This window comes from Poecilia mexicana, unplaced genomic scaffold (assembly GCF_051168715.1).
Source record: "Poecilia mexicana isolate PSO_F unplaced genomic scaffold, ASM5116871v1 scaffold_2, whole genome shotgun sequence".
NCBI lineage: Eukaryota > Metazoa > Chordata > Actinopteri > Cyprinodontiformes > Poeciliidae > Poecilia > Poecilia mexicana.
This window is the reverse complement of record NW_028263371.1, coordinates 34342493-34361191: the sequence shown is the minus strand read 5'-3', so window position 1 is coordinate 34361191 and position 18699 is coordinate 34342493. Positions and strand designations below refer to the sequence as shown.

At 39.5% G+C, this 18699-nt stretch overlaps 1 long non-coding RNA gene across 1 annotated transcript; it reads left to right on the top strand.

The window, feature by feature from the left end:
* Positions 1-4909: 4909 nt before the first annotated feature.
* On the top strand, positions 4910-6047 carry LOC148160809 (uncharacterized). Its single transcript, XR_015765943.1, has 2 exons — positions 4910-5281; positions 5519-6047. It is a non-coding gene; the product is annotated as an uncharacterized LOC148160809 (long non-coding RNA).
* Positions 6048-18699: the final 12652 nt, after the last annotated feature.

Here is an 18699-nt window from a genome sequence, read left to right as displayed (position 1 = left end):
TTAATTATTTATATCAACAAATTTACTAAGCAAATAACTCTCAACTAAAATACTAAGTAAAAAATGAAAAGTTGATTTGAACTAAAATTATTAAAAAGTGAAAACAATAAAAATCTACAATCAAATATAGGACCAATAAAATTATGGCTTGATTTCAGTTTAGTATGAAGGTTTAGGATTTTGTGGGTTCTTCCCATACAAACACAAAAAATATGTAAAATGAAGATGTGACAGAAAGAATCAGGATGGAAAGCGTTTTCAGGGATCACCAAAGTCTTCTAATCCATGATAATGACTAGCTTATATTTCAATTTAGACTCCCTAAAGCTTTGCCCTTGGAACCACCATGAGCTGACCTGGGTTTAGTATTACCATTATGTAATATAAAATCCAACTTTGCACCAAATGAACTTAGAAGTTACAGATTTGTTAGTTTAAGAAGAAACAAGTGCAGGCACTTTAATCAGTGAAGTAGAACAACAAAAACAAAATGACAACCATCCTCTCTGTGCCAGTAGCCACCCTGAGGCCAATCACAGCAGCAGGGATCAATACCACACACAAGTACACACAAGCACAGTATGTCTTTGTATCTTCATGAGAACTTTACATTTACTCCATTCCCTTTTCATTCATTTCTATAGCCTAATCCTGACCTTTACCCTTAAGACACAATCACAGTCAGGGAATATCTCATATTTGGGGATTAATTTTGCTCCTGGCTTGTCGATTTAACAAAACTCAGCCAAATTTCACTTTTAAAGCAAATTGAAGATGATCTTGCTAAATAGTAATCTCTATCCATATTGCTCATAGGAATGGCTGTTTCAATAATAATGATGGTTTTGCCTAAAGTCAATTACTTATTCTCAATGATCCCAAGCAACCATCATATGACTGGTTTGGTTATCTGGACTCCTCCATCTCTAGATTTCTTTGGAAAGACAAACCCCCTCATCTTAGCTTAAAGTGCTACAGAAGAGCAAAGATAAAAGAGGATTAGCTCTCCCTTAGGAAACTGGGGTGTTTGTGAGGTTGGCTTTCACTGTTTCTGGAGACTTAAGTCTCCAATGTAGGGCAAAATGGGACCAGAGCTGGCAGATGAAGTTGAGCAGGTGTGCTTTTGTTTACCTGTCAAATATCAAATTTTATTTGTATAGCACATTTCAACAGCAAGGCATTTCAAGGTGCTTTACATAATTAAAGAAATAAAAACAGCATGTGACAATAACTAGATGAAAAGTAAAGATAACATTAAAAAGATCAAAGACATTAAAACCCACACTCTAACCCTAATTCAGCCATAAGCAGCTCCATAACAGTCCCAGGGGAACAGTCTGGCGGGCGTCGCTGGCGAAGGAGGCGGACCCCCTTGGGCAGGTCCGGCGGTCTCTCCCGCCGGCGCAGGAAGCGGACCCCCTTGGGCGGGTCCGGCGGACCCTCGCTGGCGCAGGAGGCGGACCGGCTGCAGGCTCCGGTGGGCCGGCTGCAGGCTCCGGTGGGCCGGCTGCAGGCTCCGGTGGGCCGGCTGCAGGCTCCGGTGGGCCGGCTGCAGGCTCCGGTGGGCCGGCTGCAGGCTCAGGAGACTCGGGAGGAGGGCTTGGAGGCACAAGGAGCTCGGGAGAAGGGACCAAATCAGCAAACTCAGGAGGAGGGGGCACTAGAAACTCTGAAGGCTCGAGGAAAAGAACACCGGGAGGGCAGGCTCAGGGGGGGGGGAGTCTCGGGAGGAGCAGGCTCAAGGGGCGGAGTCTCGGGAGGAGCAGGCTCGGGAAACACTGGGGGCTCGCACGGAGCAGACTCGGGAAACACTGGGGGCTCGCACGGAGCAGACTCGGGAAACACTGGGGGCTGAAGCAAACGCCGCCTCGGTGCGGGGACCGGAGGCAGCTGCAGGCGGGACCCATGGGCCGGGACCTCCGGCGGCTCAGGGCGGCGGAAACGGCGTGACCCAGGGGCCGGGATCTCCGGCGGCTCAGGGCGGCGGAAACGGCGTGACCCAGGGGCCGGGATCTCTGGCGGCTCAGGGCGGCGGAAACGGCGTGACCCAGGGGCCGGGATCTCCGGCGGCTCAGGGCAGCAGTAACGGCGGGGTCCGACTCCAGGCGGACAGAACGCCAGCCGAGTTCCCACCCAGGGATTCTGGCTGGCTGGAGCTCCGCCACAGAACTCCTCCGCTCTAGATCCCCGCCGCCGCCTGCGTCGCGGCCCGCGTTGCCTGGGTATGTCGAGGTCAGAGGCGAGACCCAGTTCCTCCAGCAGCAGCGGAGAAGGCAAGATCTCTACTTCCTTGTAAAGATCCCGTTGAGCCAACTCCAACTGCTGCTGGAACCAAGCCTCGCTACCCCAAACGCTGGCGTCCTCACCTCTTTTCTGGTCGGATCCTACTGTCATGATGTGTTGAGGAGAGCGGTGAGAGAGACGCCGGGAATCCCAGGTATTCATGATGATATGAGATAATTTAATGATAAACCAGAAGGAACAACAGAAAATCACTGGCAGCACAGGAACAGACACAGACGTGAGACGGGGGGTGAGACACGACGAGGATCCGACAAGGAACACTGACAACAGGTGGGACTAAATACACTGGGAGGGTGATCACAGGAACGACACACAGCTGGGATCAATCAAGACAACACAGAGACTCAGGGGAAAAACAGGACTAGACAGACAGAAACTCGAACTCAAAACACAGAACCTCACAATTTTAAAGTCTATTCTCTGAGCTACATGGAGCCAGTGTAGGGACTTTAAAACTGGAGTTATGTGCTCCATCTTCCTGGTTTTAGTGAGAACGTGAGCAGCAGCTTCTGGATCAGCTGCAGCTGTTTGATTGATTTATTAGTCAGACCTGTGAAGACGCTGTTGCAGTAATCAATGTGGCTAAAGATAAAGGCATCAAGTCATCACCTGGAATATATTAGTAGCTGACAGCCGCTTTTGTTTAAGCTGAGTAGTGAACAAAGGCCCTTTGAGTTCCTTTGTGATAGTCTGTGTTAAACTCTTGCCAAGATCTTTTTGTGTTTCTCCACCTTCAAAGAGACCCTCGAGCTGAAACCAAGTTTTATCCCACGTGTGCTCCTGTATTTCTTGCCACAAACCATTTGCAAAAATTATAACCATTAAATCTCCATTCCACAGCTTGCAACCTAAAGCCTCATCATCATCTTCATCCCCTGTGGAACCTCTCTGCCCTCCAACGCTTCCATCTGCCTCCACTTCAAGCTACACCATTACTCCCTGCATCTATCATCTACAAAATCACTACACACACACACACACACACACACACACACACACACACACACACACACATAAACCTTTGGACTCCCTGCTCCCCTTGGGGGGGATGAGAGGGATGAATTCCACTCATCCCCCTAGTGTTCACGGCCTTTAACTCTACCATCCCATGTCCCCAGAAAATCTCTATTCCAAGACCTTCATCACCTTCATTGTCCTTGTCTTTAAATAAATCCTTTAAACTTTCTTCTGGTTTTCTATCTGGTCTATTATTTTGTATGTGGGTCAGGCATTTAAACAAAACAATGACCATGGTGGACAAAGTACTCAACTCTTGTAGTTGAGTTAAAGTATTGCTATTTATGGTCAAATCTTGCCGAACTACAAGTAAAAGCTGCTTGGTCAAAAGTTTACTCAAGTTCTGAACTACTTTTGAAAACACTTTAGTATTCAAAAGTACATGCATTTAAAAATGCTCAAGTAAATTATACTTTATAATATCAGTACATTGCGGTATTATTTTCTGAGTGCCTTTACAGAACCTTGTAACTTTCTGAAACCTGATTTGACATGTGTAACTACTCCACTGCAAAAAGACTACACCACCTGTAAAAACTTAAGCATCAAAATGTAATAAAAATTACAGGTATCTTCATTTCTTTTCCTTTTAATTTAAAACATACTTCCTTCCCCCAACAAACAGCAACACTGTTAACTATAAGTAGTGCCATGCTTAACATAGAAACTTACAGATATCTAATGTCAAGCTAAGTGGCCATGAGTGTGCTGGTTTCTCTGCTTGAGTTTCTGTAACCGTCTTCATTGCTGAATTTTGAACAGAAGTGGGAACTCAGCTTGCAAAACTTTGAGGATGAAATAATTCCAATTCCCAGGCTGTGATTGGTTCCCCTTCTTGGGAGAAGGGCAATGGCATTTCAGTAAAGAAAAACAGTAACAGTAGATCATGAAGCTATGATTAACCAAGAGGAAGGAGTAACGACAAGCTACCTAGAAATGTAGTGAAGTCGTAAGTGTCATGATTTGGTTAGGTGAGTGGTGAGACGGAACGCCGGTGGGCCCAGGATGTCATGTAGAAATAATGTTTAATGATGATAATCCATAAGAAGACAGAATCCAAAAACATAAGTAGCTGGGAAGACAACGAGGAACCAGTATGAGCAGCGACAGGACCCAACGAGGAGCACAGACAGGTGGGACTAAATACACTGGGAGGGTAGAGACACAGCTGGGATCAATCAAGACAGCACAGAGACTCAGGGGAAAACAGCACAAGACAGAAAGAAACTCAAACTCAAAACACAGAACCTAACAGTAAGTACAATATTTGTCTTTAAAATATAGTGGAGTGAAAATCAGTTCCCCCCAAAATAAATACCGAAGTAAAGATACTCACAACATGTACTTAAAAACACTTGTAGGAGCCATTTATCCTTTCCTATGTTATCACCACCAGGGGGCGTATTTCATTTTGAGTTCTGAGTGATAGGGGGAGGGGTTAATTAGGTCAAACATGATTCTGTTCAGATGTGGTTAATGGGAAGAAGCAAACAGTTTTCTACTGTGTTTGGTTTGGATTGATGTCGAATTTATGTGGATCTAAATGAAAACAGTAAGACAATGGACATTGTTCGGATAATAGAGCTTTGGAGCGTGACGTCACTGCTCTAGTCGGAGGGGTATCAGCGCCATCTTAGGGGTCCATAGACAACAGTCTCGCAGTATAAAAAAAACAGTCTCGCAGATTTTTTCAATCCAAGTTACTTAAAATAATTTAGCTATGGTACGAACTTGCTACGTTATTGTCTGTAATGTCCGATCACACGACTGAAACGGTAAAAGGATATAAGACGGACTTTGGTTTCACTATTATCCTGCTTGGAAACAACGTGAGGAGGCTAAGCTATCGGTGCTAACGAAAAGAAGACGAATGTCCTGGTATCAGCGGTGACACGTCTTGATATCACGTTCTCCAAAATCCCCAGATACCTACAAGTTTCCTCCAGACATTTCCTTTCTGGTGAGTGTCTAAATTTGCTTTGTTGGTTTTGTGTCATAATGTTGTTCTATGATTTTGTCCGAGTGTTCTTACGTTCAGTTTCTGTTGTTTAGCTCGGGCTAATATTGTTTATGTAGCATAGTCCGAGTTTTGTCAGTGGACATCGAGGTTATTACATTATTGTGAAGTAAACTATTTTACTAGTGTTATCAAATTTACAGCTTTAATAGCGATGTGTTCTGATATGTCCTCTTAAAGGCAAACCGACGTATGAAATGGATGAGCTCAATCCTGACTGGGGTCCAGCGCTGAATGTGGGTCACTGAGGTAAACGCCACAACATCGGACCGACATGGGCGTCAATTAAAGAGGCGATACAGCAAAACCATCAAGAGGTTACTGAGTCTGATTTCATTATTTACCCCAGAAGAGGTAAATAATGAAAACACAGTAGCAGAGGCAACAGAAGAGGAGCAAGTTGGAGAGGCTGAGGAGGAAACCCCAGGAGAGGAGCTCAGCAAGGCTGCAGACTCTGAAGAGGAACAGGAACCATTTGTGTTGAAATACAGTTGGAAGTGGCTGTTCTCTCATTTAATAATTTAATGTATTAAACATTCATGAATCGTTTGATTCAAGCACTTCAAGTTGCATGTAAACGTGAAGAAAAGAATCACATTTTAAGTAACAATTTGATATTTAAATATTCAGGTAATAAACATACATGTAATGAGATTATATTTTTAAATAAATATTTTATGTGATTAAAGTAAACAATTATATAATCAGACATCTGTCAAGACACTGGGTTTTTGGGTTTGTTTTGCTTTTCATTTTATTAACTTTGTGTTTCAATTCACTTAAGTGGTTCATGGTATTTAGTGTAGTTAGAATAATATTATTGCTTTTCCTTGTTTGTCTGAGTCCATGTCAAGCCTTCTTTAATGACTATTCTATTTTATCCTTCTAGTTATTTCTTATTTCAGCCTCCCTGCAGGGTTTCTAGTAATGTTTATTTCTTAATTTGATCACCATAGGTTCAGTTATTGTTCCAGGTCTGAGTCTGTATCTTTTAGTCATTCTAGTTGGGTTATTTCTTTGTTTAGATCTTCTAGTTTCTCTTGCTCTGTGTTCCTTAGTTCTTATTGTTAGATCAGCCTTGTTTCTACATCCACATAAAGTAAGTCCACTGCCTGCTGCATTTGTGTCCACTGCCACATCATGACACAAACCAGATGAAAGAGCCCATCTTTAAACATTTAATGTGTAATTAAACAATAAAGGTGACAAATTTTATGAAATAGACCACACTTTAATAAATATTTGTTGTATTTAACATATTTCAGGTAAGTGAACATGTAATGACATAGATCCTGGCCTAGAATTTTATGCAATTGAACATTACAGGTAACAAGTGATGATCATCTGAGGTAATACATTTTATGAATTTTCTTTTTTTTATAATTCTGGTTAAAAAAGGGGTCAAAATGGAATAAAAATATGCCTAATCTATAGTTTAATAGAATAATTGTACACAGATTTTGAGTTAATAGGTTACATGACCTACAAGCCAAGAAAAATAAAAAATTTTGACTGCAGAAATAGCTAAAAAATATATAAAAGGTGTTCAAATGTAATAAAGGTGAGTGTGCCTCATCTATACAATCTAGTAGAACAATTTCAAGCAGATTGAGTTAATAGGACACAATTTGGAAGCTACTGAAGAAAACATTTAATATTAAAATTATTGAATATGACTTAAAATTTTAATAGAAGATGGTGTGCCTCGTGTAATAGCATGAATGTCCACTTTTTGGTATCAGTTGGTCACAAGACAAAGCATTTATGCACAGGAGTGTTCGGAAATTGACAGCAGCAATGTGAAACTCCGAGCGCTTGTGGAGAGACTTAAGAACAGCTGGCCGAAATTAGCGTTCATAAATCGGATCAACCTTGAGCTGAACGTCTCTTACTCCGTGGAGCTCGGTTTATCCAGTATCCAACTTGAAAACAACTTTACTGCGGTTGGTAACACAATGAAAACACCGGTGTTCTGAATAGTTTGTTTTGGTCTGTGGACCCCAGACATGGCGCCGAGCGACGAAAACGTCATATCCTGTGACGTCAACTCCAAATCACTTTATTATAAGTCAAACTGAAGATCGGCTTTATGAATCTTAATTGAGCGCACGTAAAACAAACGCCTTTGAGGAACAGCAACCAGTAGCCTAAAATATAGGATTTTAGCCGCTACAACACTACTCAAGTAAATGTGTCCACAACTGCTGTGCGGTCATAAATACATCTTAGCTTACAGGTTACAATAGATCTCAATATGGTTAAAACCCCTTAACCCTCACCACTGGAAAATACAATGGAAAAACAAAACTTTGGCGTTCTGCTGCATGCTAAGGAGTTAAATGATAGCCATTAACTTCACAGAATTATGTTGTTCCTTCAGCTAGAGACTAATTAAATTTGTTGATTTATTCAAAATCATACCTGTCTAAGTCTTGTTTGGGGTTTCTGTCTACCAGCATCTAAGTTGGAATTTGTGTGTGACATTCTGGTGGATTGGTAACTCCAGTTCTCTGAACATAAAGCTTGTGTAAATATATAATTAGCACAGACTTGCACAAAGTCTTTTTTATATACCAAATAATGTAAAGTTATTTTTGCCTATAAAAGTTATCAATTTTTTTCACTTTACTTTCACACTTTACACCATATCAAAGTGGCACATTTACAGGTAAGCCTAAAGTATTCATGCCACTGGTAGATTCACATAACTAACATGTTTCTGCTGGAAGTATAATTCCAGAGTTCTGACCTAATTCTATAGGACTTTAGAGCTTATGGTGATGGTAAAGAGGCCTTCTAACACCAAACTCTTGGAGAATATCACCAAAGATAACTTGCTAGAACTCCAGAGGAAACATGCAAAATGTTCAACAATTATAAGAAAGTTTTGATTGCTCAAATGCTACAAAAGATATTTTTCTTTGAGAGGTTAAATCATTTTAGCATCTCATTGTGTTTGGAAATAAAAACAAGAGTGTTTTTTCAATACTGAAACTGCTTACACATTGTTTTACTGCCTTTCAGACATGTTGTACTCTCATTTCCTTACAGAAAGACAAATCTTGGTTGAATTTTAATATTTTCAAATATAAATTTGCACAGAGATGACTACGGTAATTGTGCTGCTCTAACACGAAACCATGACTGGTTCTTGAAGGAAGCGTGGCACTTTATCCATTTGACAAGCTTGAAGATCTTTTAAATGTTAATTTATTCATTTATTCATGTTTTAAAACTCAACTAACTTATTTATTTCAAACAAAAGATTCATGGCCACCTCTGGATCAGCGATGTGTGGTCAGGGGAGAACTCTCCCGTAATCCTGAAAAGTAAAATAGATGCTAATAATGATAAGAGAACATCAAATTTTTTGTATAACTTAGTTTTTTTATTTGTAATGTCAAGAACAGCGATTTTTTTATGGCTAACACAGCTTTGGTAAAAGTGTTCAGTCACTGTAAACATTTGTGAAAGAGCTCAGTAAATGCCAGTGTGGCTCCATAATAGGATCCTACCAGTGGAATAACTCAAAACATAAAGTTTTTTCTCTACTAAAATATTAAACAGTGAGCAGTTTATAATTATTAGGATTCAGTTTTCTGTGTCCTTCGTTTCCCCTGATTACTCTCTGTGTATTTAATCCCACTTGTGTGTGTTTCCCCGTTGGGTCCTAGTCGTACATCATGTCATTGCTGTCCAGCTGTATGAGTTTTCCAGTTGTTACCAGTGTCAGAGCTACTTGCCTTTTGCTCACCTGTGCTGCCTGTACTTTGTACTCTTTTTTTTTTGCTTCATTAAAACCATCATTTTTCCACTACTACCTGGGTTTCACCACGTCCATCTTCACCATCCTCACCTTACCTCTCATCCTGTTCCCGTTACACCAGGTGTTCCCCAGGGCTCTGTCCTGGGACCCTTGATATTTTTCTCAAACATAATATTCAGTTTCACTGCTATGTGGATGACACCCTGTTGGAGCCTATTAAGAATTAGATTTTCATTTTGTGCTAAATTATTAATGTTACAGATCTAAGGTTATGTGAATGATAGATCTATTGTAGTTTATTTGTTTTGCTTAGACCCTCCTCCTTGTCACTCAAGCAGAAGCAGCTGTTGTGTTTGATCTGATTGTTTGGTGAAGGAGTGAGGAGTGAAACAGTTTTTCTACCACAAATTAATGTTTAAATATACATTTTTTGTTCGAAGTCAACTCAGAGAAGTAAAGACAACACACCTTTGAAACCAGAAAAGTCTCCGCAAGTGCTTTTTATTTTTTGAGTGAGTCAAAAACCTCTTCCTGAAAAACTATTCTGGCATTTTTGTTTGTTGGACTTTATTATGATGCAACAGTGGCCAAAACACACCCAGCTCTATCTCTCAACCAAACCTAATTCTATGATTCCACTTTCATCCCTCACTAATTGTCTTTTTGAAATAAAACACTGGTTCACCCTTAACTTTCTTAAATGAAATTGCAATAAAACTGAACTTCTCTTAATTGGTACTAAATCAATGCTAAGTCAATTTAATAACGTCTCCATTTCAGTTGATAACTCCTCCATTTTCCCCTCCCTCCCCTCAGGTTAAGAGTCTGGGTATCATTCTTAACAGCACCCTTTCTTTTGCCTCCCTTGTCAATAATATCACTTGGTCAGCCTACTTTCATCTCTGAAACATTCATAGTCTCTGTCCTTCCTTCACTCCACTGCTGTTCTAATCCACAGTCTGGTCACTTCTCGTTTAGATTACTGTAATTCTCTTCTCTTTGGTCTGCCACAGAAAACTCTCCATACATTACAATTGGTTCAAAATTCAGCCGCTTTTACCATCACATGGACCCCTTCAATTCATCACATCACACCTGTTCTACAACAACTCCATTGGCTTCCCATCTCATATTGCATCAACTTTAAAATACTCCTAATTTTCAAAGCGTTTCACAACTTCATCCCCTCCCCATGTCTTTTGGGCATCCTTCACATTGTTACACCCACCTGTACCCTCAGATCCTCTTCTTCTGTTCATCTCTCTGTTCCCCCGTCTGTGAAGTCACTATGGTGAGCAGAGCATTCAGCCGCTCTTCTCCCAAACTCTGGATCTCACTCCCACCTGATCTCTGTAACATTGACTCTTTGCCACACTTCAAGTCCAAACTCAAAACCAATTTGTTTCAAATAGCTTACAGTCTTTGATTGCAATTGCATTGTCTTTTTAAATCTTGTTTCGTACTCATTTTTTGCTATACATTTAAATTTTGTGTTTGTTTTTATGTCAAACTATGTAAGGTGACCTTGAGTATCTAGAAAGGTACCTGCAAATAAAATGTATTATTATTATTTATTATCAAACAACCACATTTTATGACAGAAGGTCCCAACCAAAGTAACCATCAGGTGTCAGAAAGGACAATCATTCACAATGTGGACCCAGCAGATTTGGTTGGGCTTGATAGACCAGTTGGAGGAGGTGAGGTGGGAACAGCAGGTAGCTCTGGCCATAATGGCTGTGGAGCCACTTCCATCGAAGACAGGAAGTGACTTCGATAGAAGCCACTTCACATTCTACACCCTCCACAGCTCCAATCTCCCCTCCCCTCCAGCACCAGCCCCAGCTTCAGCCACAGTAAGTGGGCCTCCATCTGAGACCCCAGTGCTCAGCTTGAAGCTAGCCTCCCAGAGCAAACATGCCTGTGTTTAAAAGGTGCTTTCAGGACACATAAGGTCATCTCACAAGAAATAAACATAATACATTTTAAAGAAAAAAATTAAATAAAAGAAAATAAAGAGATTGTGCAAATGCTTGTTTGAACAGCAGACCGCTCAACCAGGGTTTAAAGGTAGACAGAGAGTCACAGAGTCTCTGAGTGGGAATATGGACTAGAATCATGTGCATAAGTTACATTTCTGTCCATAAAGGTGCATTAACAAAGCGAATCCACTGAAGGATGGCTGCAGCTGGACCGGTACCGGTACCGCATGGCTCTTTAAGTTTTGCTCAGAGCTCCAGGATGATCAGTCTGGATTAATCTAAAAGCTAATCATCAACATTTCTTAGCAGATCAATATGATCTCTGATCAATCACTCCCTCTGAATCCTTCCATTGGCGATCTTCTCCATTAGAGAATACGTGTGACAATCACATATACGTGTGATTATACACACCTTGATCACCTTAAAAATAATCACACCTGACCTGTTTGGAGTGAATCTGCTGATCCAACCCCGTTTTATTTCTTAGTGAGAATGAAATGACCCCATAGATGCATTTCATGCGCTTCGGTGCACAGATCAATGTGTTACATCTTTAAGAGACAAAAACTGAGGAAATGTACTATTTACATTGGAGTGAGGTTCTCACATCCTTTTATTTTATTTTATTTATTTTGTGTGCATATTAGATTATTGTCTGAGGATAAATGTTCAGTCTTATTGTTTACATTCAAACAATAAAATATCAAAATAATTAAAATACATCTGGTTTGATGCTTCTTGTTCTTAAATAACTAAATAACATGAACATAATGAGAGACCCCACTCACCCAGCACACAAACTGTTCTCCCTACTACCGTCAGGGAAGTGCTACCGCAGCCTGCATTGTTGCACAAACAGACTGGGAAACAGCTTCTTTCCACAAGCCATCAGACTCATCAACACATTGAAGTAAACTAAATGAAAATTTCAAGGACACTGGAGAACATTTCATAAACATTTCTTTCATCACACCACTTGCACTTTACTCTTTGCACCTTGCATACAGCATCTGCTTTACCTCACATTACCTGTGTGAATGTTTGTGTATTTATTGTCCATCTATATATTCTTCTTATTGCACAGTGTATTGCAGTGTGTGTGTGTGTGTGTGTGTGTGTGTGTGCGTGTGTGTGTGTGTGTGTGTGTGTGTGTGTGTGTGTGTGTGTGTGTGTGTGTGTGTGTTTATTGCACATGTCTGTGTGTTGTGAGTGAATGTGTCAGAGAGAGAATGCAAACTCATGTATCAGTATATTAGTTTTTACTGCACACTGTGTGTGTATGTGTGTGTGTTCTGGGGGAGAGGCTACTGTCAATGTCTTATTTATATGTTAAGTTTAATTGCACATTGGAGACTGGAGAAACGCATTTTCAAACTTCTGTGTTAACCCTGTTACATAGATCTTTGACAATAAAGTTCACTTGACTTGACTAACTGAATGTACTCAGACTTCAGTGTATTTAGGTGAGTTTTGATGCTTTGTAGTTCATTGTCCACAAAAAAGGTTTGCATGGCTGCCACATATTTTCACGGTAGGCCAGAAGTTTGTGTATATTTACGAAAACTTTAACTCCATCTTCATTTTTATACATGCTGACTTGTGCATAAAATATGGCACTGCACGATTTTTGTGCGTACGCCACTTTATACATGAGGCCCCAGGTCTTCCTGATGGCTCCCACCAGTCCCCCAGCCGCCTTCCGCAGCTTCTTCGTTGGTCACGTTGGTCTCTGGGCCCCCCACCGGACCAGTCACAATGGGTCCACCTCTGATGTTGCGTCCAACCAGACATTAAGGATAAAACATTAAAGGCTTTTTCAGACTTTACTGTCCAGTAGACTTGGTTCAATTGGGGACAAAAATCAGTGTATCTATGAACAGACTGACCTCAAAAAGCAAAGATTAAAGATTGTTGTTATGCATCACAACCAAACCAGATTATTGTTTGCACTTTTACGAAGTAAACTAGCTAATTTCTTTTTAGTCTCACATTTAAATGTTAAATAATTTAAAATATTTTAATTTATCTTTGCTGAGACCATACAATCAAATTTAATAGCATTCTCTTTCTCAATAAATATAAAAAATTCTACTTATTTTTTTTCCAGTGTTTACATGTTACATGTGATTGTAATGGCATTTAATGGTGTTTGTGGTTTGAAGGAAAGTGAAACAATTGAAGGGTGGGTGAAAACCTCTCCAGGGTGTAACCACCTCTCACCTAGGGTGTTGTGATCCGTAGTTTTCTGTGTTTATTTTTGGGTTTCAGAGTTCCCCGTGCCCGCTGCTGGTGAGCAGCCTCCAGAGTTTGCAGACGAGCCTGAGCCTCCCTGTGCTCCGTCCGAGCCTTCAGCCGGCCTTTCTGCCAGCCCTCCAGAGCCTTCGAGGGGCGACGCCCGCCGGACCCGCCTCCTTGCCTCCTGGTTCTTCGCCCACCCTGGTTGGGTAGTTTTTTTTTTTTTTTGTTTTTTTTCCTTTGGACCAAGTTTTTGTTTTCTGGACTCTAGCCCCCCTTTCTGTGACCCCTCCACCCACCCTGATGGGTTGTTCTTTGTTGGACTTTTCTTTTTGGGGCGTCTGGTAGCCGCCCTTGATGGAGGGGGCGGGGCGAGGGGTTAGTAGTTTTCTGTGCTTCTTTTTGGGTTTTTTCTGTGTTTATCGTGAGTCTCTGTGATGTCCTGTCCTCCCTGTCTTGATTGATCCCAGCTGTGTCTAGTTCCCTGATTACCCTCCCAGTGTATTTAGTCCCACCTGCTGTCTGTGTTCCTCGTCGTGTGTCACCGTCGTTTTACTTCTTGCTGCCTGTGTTTCGTTCTGTTGGATTTTTCGTTAAACCATTATTCATCATCATACTGGGTTTGGCTGCGTCCTCCCTCACCTCACCAAAACCCCCAACCATGACACAGGGTCTTTATTGTAAAGTGATCTAATTCATCTTTCTATATAAAAATGGAGGATGTTGATCAATCTTCTGTTGGAGAAGTTGAAGCTCTTTGCTTCCTTTAACATTTGTAATGTGTGCCCTTCATCCTAGCGTGATTATTGAACCACACACTGTCAAACTTCTCACATACAGCGACCACAAGACATATTTACAATTTTCAATTTAAAAAATTATTTAAAAACACTTAAAAGCAAACAAAGCCAATTAGTCACTTCCTTCTTGAAAACATAAAAAATAATAATAAAAACACACCATCTTCAGATTAATGAAGCATGCATCAGCAGGGGTGATATGTTGTTTTTCAAGCATTGTCCTCAATTTTTAACTAGATCTTGAAACTAGTGAAAGAAAGATGGTGACAGAGAAATGGGGTTGGTTGGAGAAAGGAGGGAGAAAATCATTTTTACAGCTAAATGAAATTAGCAGCCTTAAAGAGCCTAAGGGCAAAGTGAAGTTCTGTCCCCTGGGGCTACACTTTACAGAAGGAAGGAATGAATTAAGCTTCAGTGGATATTTCCCCCCTCCTCTTGCCCTTTTTTATAATCCCTCCCACTCTTTAGTTGTTTCACAAATGTAGGATAAGTAAAAGAGAGGGGGTAGAGTGGGTGAGGGGATGAATAAAAGGGTATAAAAGCAGGTTTTAAAGGTGAGGAAAAGTAGAAGTGAAGATTGTGTTTTTTGGCAGCTCCCATTTTGTTTCAAATATAAACTGTAAAAACTGGAATATTTCTTCATCCACGTTTTAATTTCTTTTAATTTTCTTTTATCTTCTGTCTGTTGAAAAGGATCGAGTCATGAACCCAGGGACGTTCACCAGCTCTGGCCCCCTGTCCTGGGCCATGTATCTGATGAGGAAAGGCCACACGGGCAGCGGACTCTTTGGTAAAGTAATCATAACTATTGTTCTCGTTTTCCATGTTGTGGAATGACGATAAATTAAAAGAATTGGTATTTTTTCTCTGATGTTTGTTCAGAGAAGCATGCTCCATGCAATAGTCCTGATTACTGCATCACACCCTTTGTCTGTACTGTGATTGGCTGATGGCGTCTAATTTCTAACACTACTGTGAAAGAATAAACCAAACAAAAAAATTCATATGCAACAAATGTGGTCCTGGCTTCTTCCCATACAATATGGAAAGTGATTGAGCTTGATCTAATGGCCTGACAAAGTCTGACTCTCAAAGTTTTGATGGAACCCTTGGACTAGAATCATTTTTTTAATATAGTTCTCAGGGCTAAGAAAATACCAAATGGTGCTAAAAAGAAGGAGGGCATTTAGTGCTTGAAGTGGTGTTAGAGATCTAGGTTGGCAGTACATGGTGTAAACAAAGCAGCCATAAGAACCCAAGATATACCACAGAACATAAATGCATAGAACATAACTATATTTTATATACTTTCTTCTTTTTACATGTGCCAGTAAAACTTGTATATTTCTTTTTATAGTTGCATAGTTTTTTCAGTATTTCTCTTGTGTACGCCGGTACATTTCGTTGCAAAATTCACTGTCATGTCTTTGTTCAGTGACAATAAGACTAATTGAATGTTTGACTTTGCACCGATGAAGACGATGATGACTCATCTGTTTAGCAATATCAGCTGAGGTGCCTCAAAAGAATTTCGAAATCACATAATTGATAGTTTACGTTAAAAAAAAAAACAAAAAGAAGAAAAGAAATTATTGTTTTAACTCTTTTTGCATTAGCAAAGGAAAGGCCAGTAACATTCTCAAGAAGTTTGATAGGTGATTAAGGCTGTGTATAGATCCTGGATCAGAGGACAGCAGGGAAGATCGTATTACGAGCTGGTCTATGGGAAATGCTAGATGACTGAAACTCAACACCACTCACTCTGTCATGTTTCTTTATTTTCTTTAACGTCTCTCGTCTGGGTTGTTTGGATATTATTTTTATTAGGCAACATTAAAACCTTCAGTAATGTTGACTAATAATTTCCTTATTAAGCATAAGATTTTAAATCTTTAATTCAGTAAAAAATTCTTAGCAACCAACAACACTTTTTTATGTATTCATTCAAATTTATGATTATAAATCATTTATGCTGATAAGTATTTGCGGTAGGCAATGAAATAACAAAAATATTCATACCCATTTTATAAACTTTTCACAGTTTAGTCACAACATAACCAGAAGTCTCCTTTTTCAATACATGATTCTGCAATATTTATTTACAAATACAAGTCTGTAGTATTCTGCCCCTTTCAATTCAGTACCACTAAATAAAATCAAGTACCTTCAGATATCATAGCCAGTAGAATTCAGCTGTGCGTAATTTATTTTTAGAATACTTAGTGCTGCTTGGTTTCTGGCCTAAACTGGTACCAAGGAGAGAAGCTACCAAGAAGTTCATAATAACTTTGGATGAGCTGCAGAGATTCACAGTTCAGCTAGGAGAATCTGCTGACAGAACAACCATCATCATGCATTCTGCAAATCCTATTTTTATGTAAGGGTGCTATGAATAAACACAATGTTGAAAAAAAGTCAGAAATCCTGCTTGCAGTTTATCACAACAGAGCAACATGAAGAAGATGGTCAGCTAAGGGAAAACAAGAGTGATTGTTTGTTTTGTTTTTTTGCCCATTTCTTCATGAATATACCAACTGAGTGGAGCATAGTGATAGCAACATTGTATCTTTGTAAGGTACGGTGAAGCCAGTCAGGAATGTGGCTCACTATCCACAGCTTAAATAGAAGAATCTGTCCATATGACACATTTTACTCCATAAATATGGCCTTATTGGAAGAATAGAAACAAGAAAGCCATAAGAAGTCCAGCAATATACTGTATGTCGGAAAAGCAATACAATACAAGAAACATGGTGGTGGCAGCATTATGCTGTGTGGATGGAACTAAATCCAGGACAATTCTGGCAGAAAATTTGTTGGAGGCTGCAGAAGACTTGAGACTTGGTGTAAGGTTCACCTTTATACAAACAAAGATTTAATAGACTTGTTTAGATCAGGGAGATCAATCTCTCTGTCTCTCTGATCAAACACATTTTTCAATCAAATAGTGCAGTCAAGTTCTCCAAAGTCCTGCTAATAACTGGATTATTTTGATTCAGGTGTGATGAAGTCGAGACCCATCTAAAAGTTGCAGGACCTCAAGGCCTGGTTTAGATGTTTGAATTATAATTCTGAATCTAAATCCAGCTGAAAATCTATGGCAATACTTAAAAACTGATGTTCACTGACTGAAATTAAACCGCTTTCAAAAGAATGTATTAAAGCTTTATTATGAAGAACTTCTTTTTGCTGATTTATGAAATGATATACATTAAGGTTTGTGCCTGGAACGTGTAAACTAATTTAGTAAATCCTTTTGGAAAGTATGAATATTAGTTAATTTGTTAACGGTTGTTATTTATTTTGCTACTTAAAGTATTAAGCAACTAATTAAGGAAAAATAGAAATATGAATATTTGCAATAGCTATTCATGTCATGTTCATCTAAGGTCTAAGCCTTAGGAATATTTGTTTTATAAATAAAGTACAATATATATTTTTTTTTTGCAAACTTTGTTTTTTAACAGGAATTGCATAGCCATACAATTACAATGTGATACATATAAAACAAACCATACAATTCCCTTAAGTTAAAAGAACAAAACAAAAAACGCAACAGAACAAAACGACCTCCAATCACTCCCAGGCAATAAGAAAAAGTCATAAGGAAAAGGACAAGTACAATCAAATATTTACAAGTTATCCCATGTTGCCATTTAAATCCTGAATTTTAGGACTGAACATTATAGTTGCAGAAAGAGAATGCTTAAGGTGTAAAAACATTAAAATATGTATGAATTATTTGGAAATTAATAATAACAATAACTTTAAAAAATATAATTTAGATATTAATTCCATACTGTTGGAATTAGGTCATAAATATAAAGACGGGTATATTCATACATCTAAATATCTGTAGATATTTAGATGTATGAACTAATAAAAGGGAGATTAGAAATTTATATGTGCCTTGGTTGAGGAAAAATACTTTTATCACATGATTTAATTTTGAAGATTCCTAAATAATTCAATAAATAAATAAATAAATAAATAAATAAATAAACCAAGTCATAATACAAGTAAGGATATAGAGAATTGTAATTTTTACGGACTGAATTTGTTAAAATAACTTCTTTCAGTCGTTCCTTTCGTCAAATTTTGCATGAACTACTGCCCCCTGCTGGACCCGTACAGTTCTGAAAGTGTGCCGTTGACGCGCAGCCCTTCGAAGCACGTCTTTTTGTTTCTGGTCACTGTGACGGCCACGTTCTGGCTCCAGTGAACTTCACTGTAGTCATTTCTGACTTTCAACAAGCTTTTCATTTTCTATGGTTCGAAATGAACTTTTTCGGGCGGACGAAACGCTCATTGGTCAGTTGAATTAAGACTAACCCTGTGATGAGCTTCCTAATTGGTTAATACCTGAGCCATGCTGTCAGTATGCAAATAGTGCTCTATGCCGGTAAAAGCTTGTTGTCTCCATCAGGATGGCCATTCATGTGTTGAAGAGACTAAAAAGCCCGAAGAGAGAGAGAGAGAGAGAGAGAGAGAGAGAGAGAGAGAGAGAGAGAGAGCAGCTGCTTCACACCCGCACATCTCCTTTTTCTATCTAACTTCTCCTTTCACTTCCTAGTT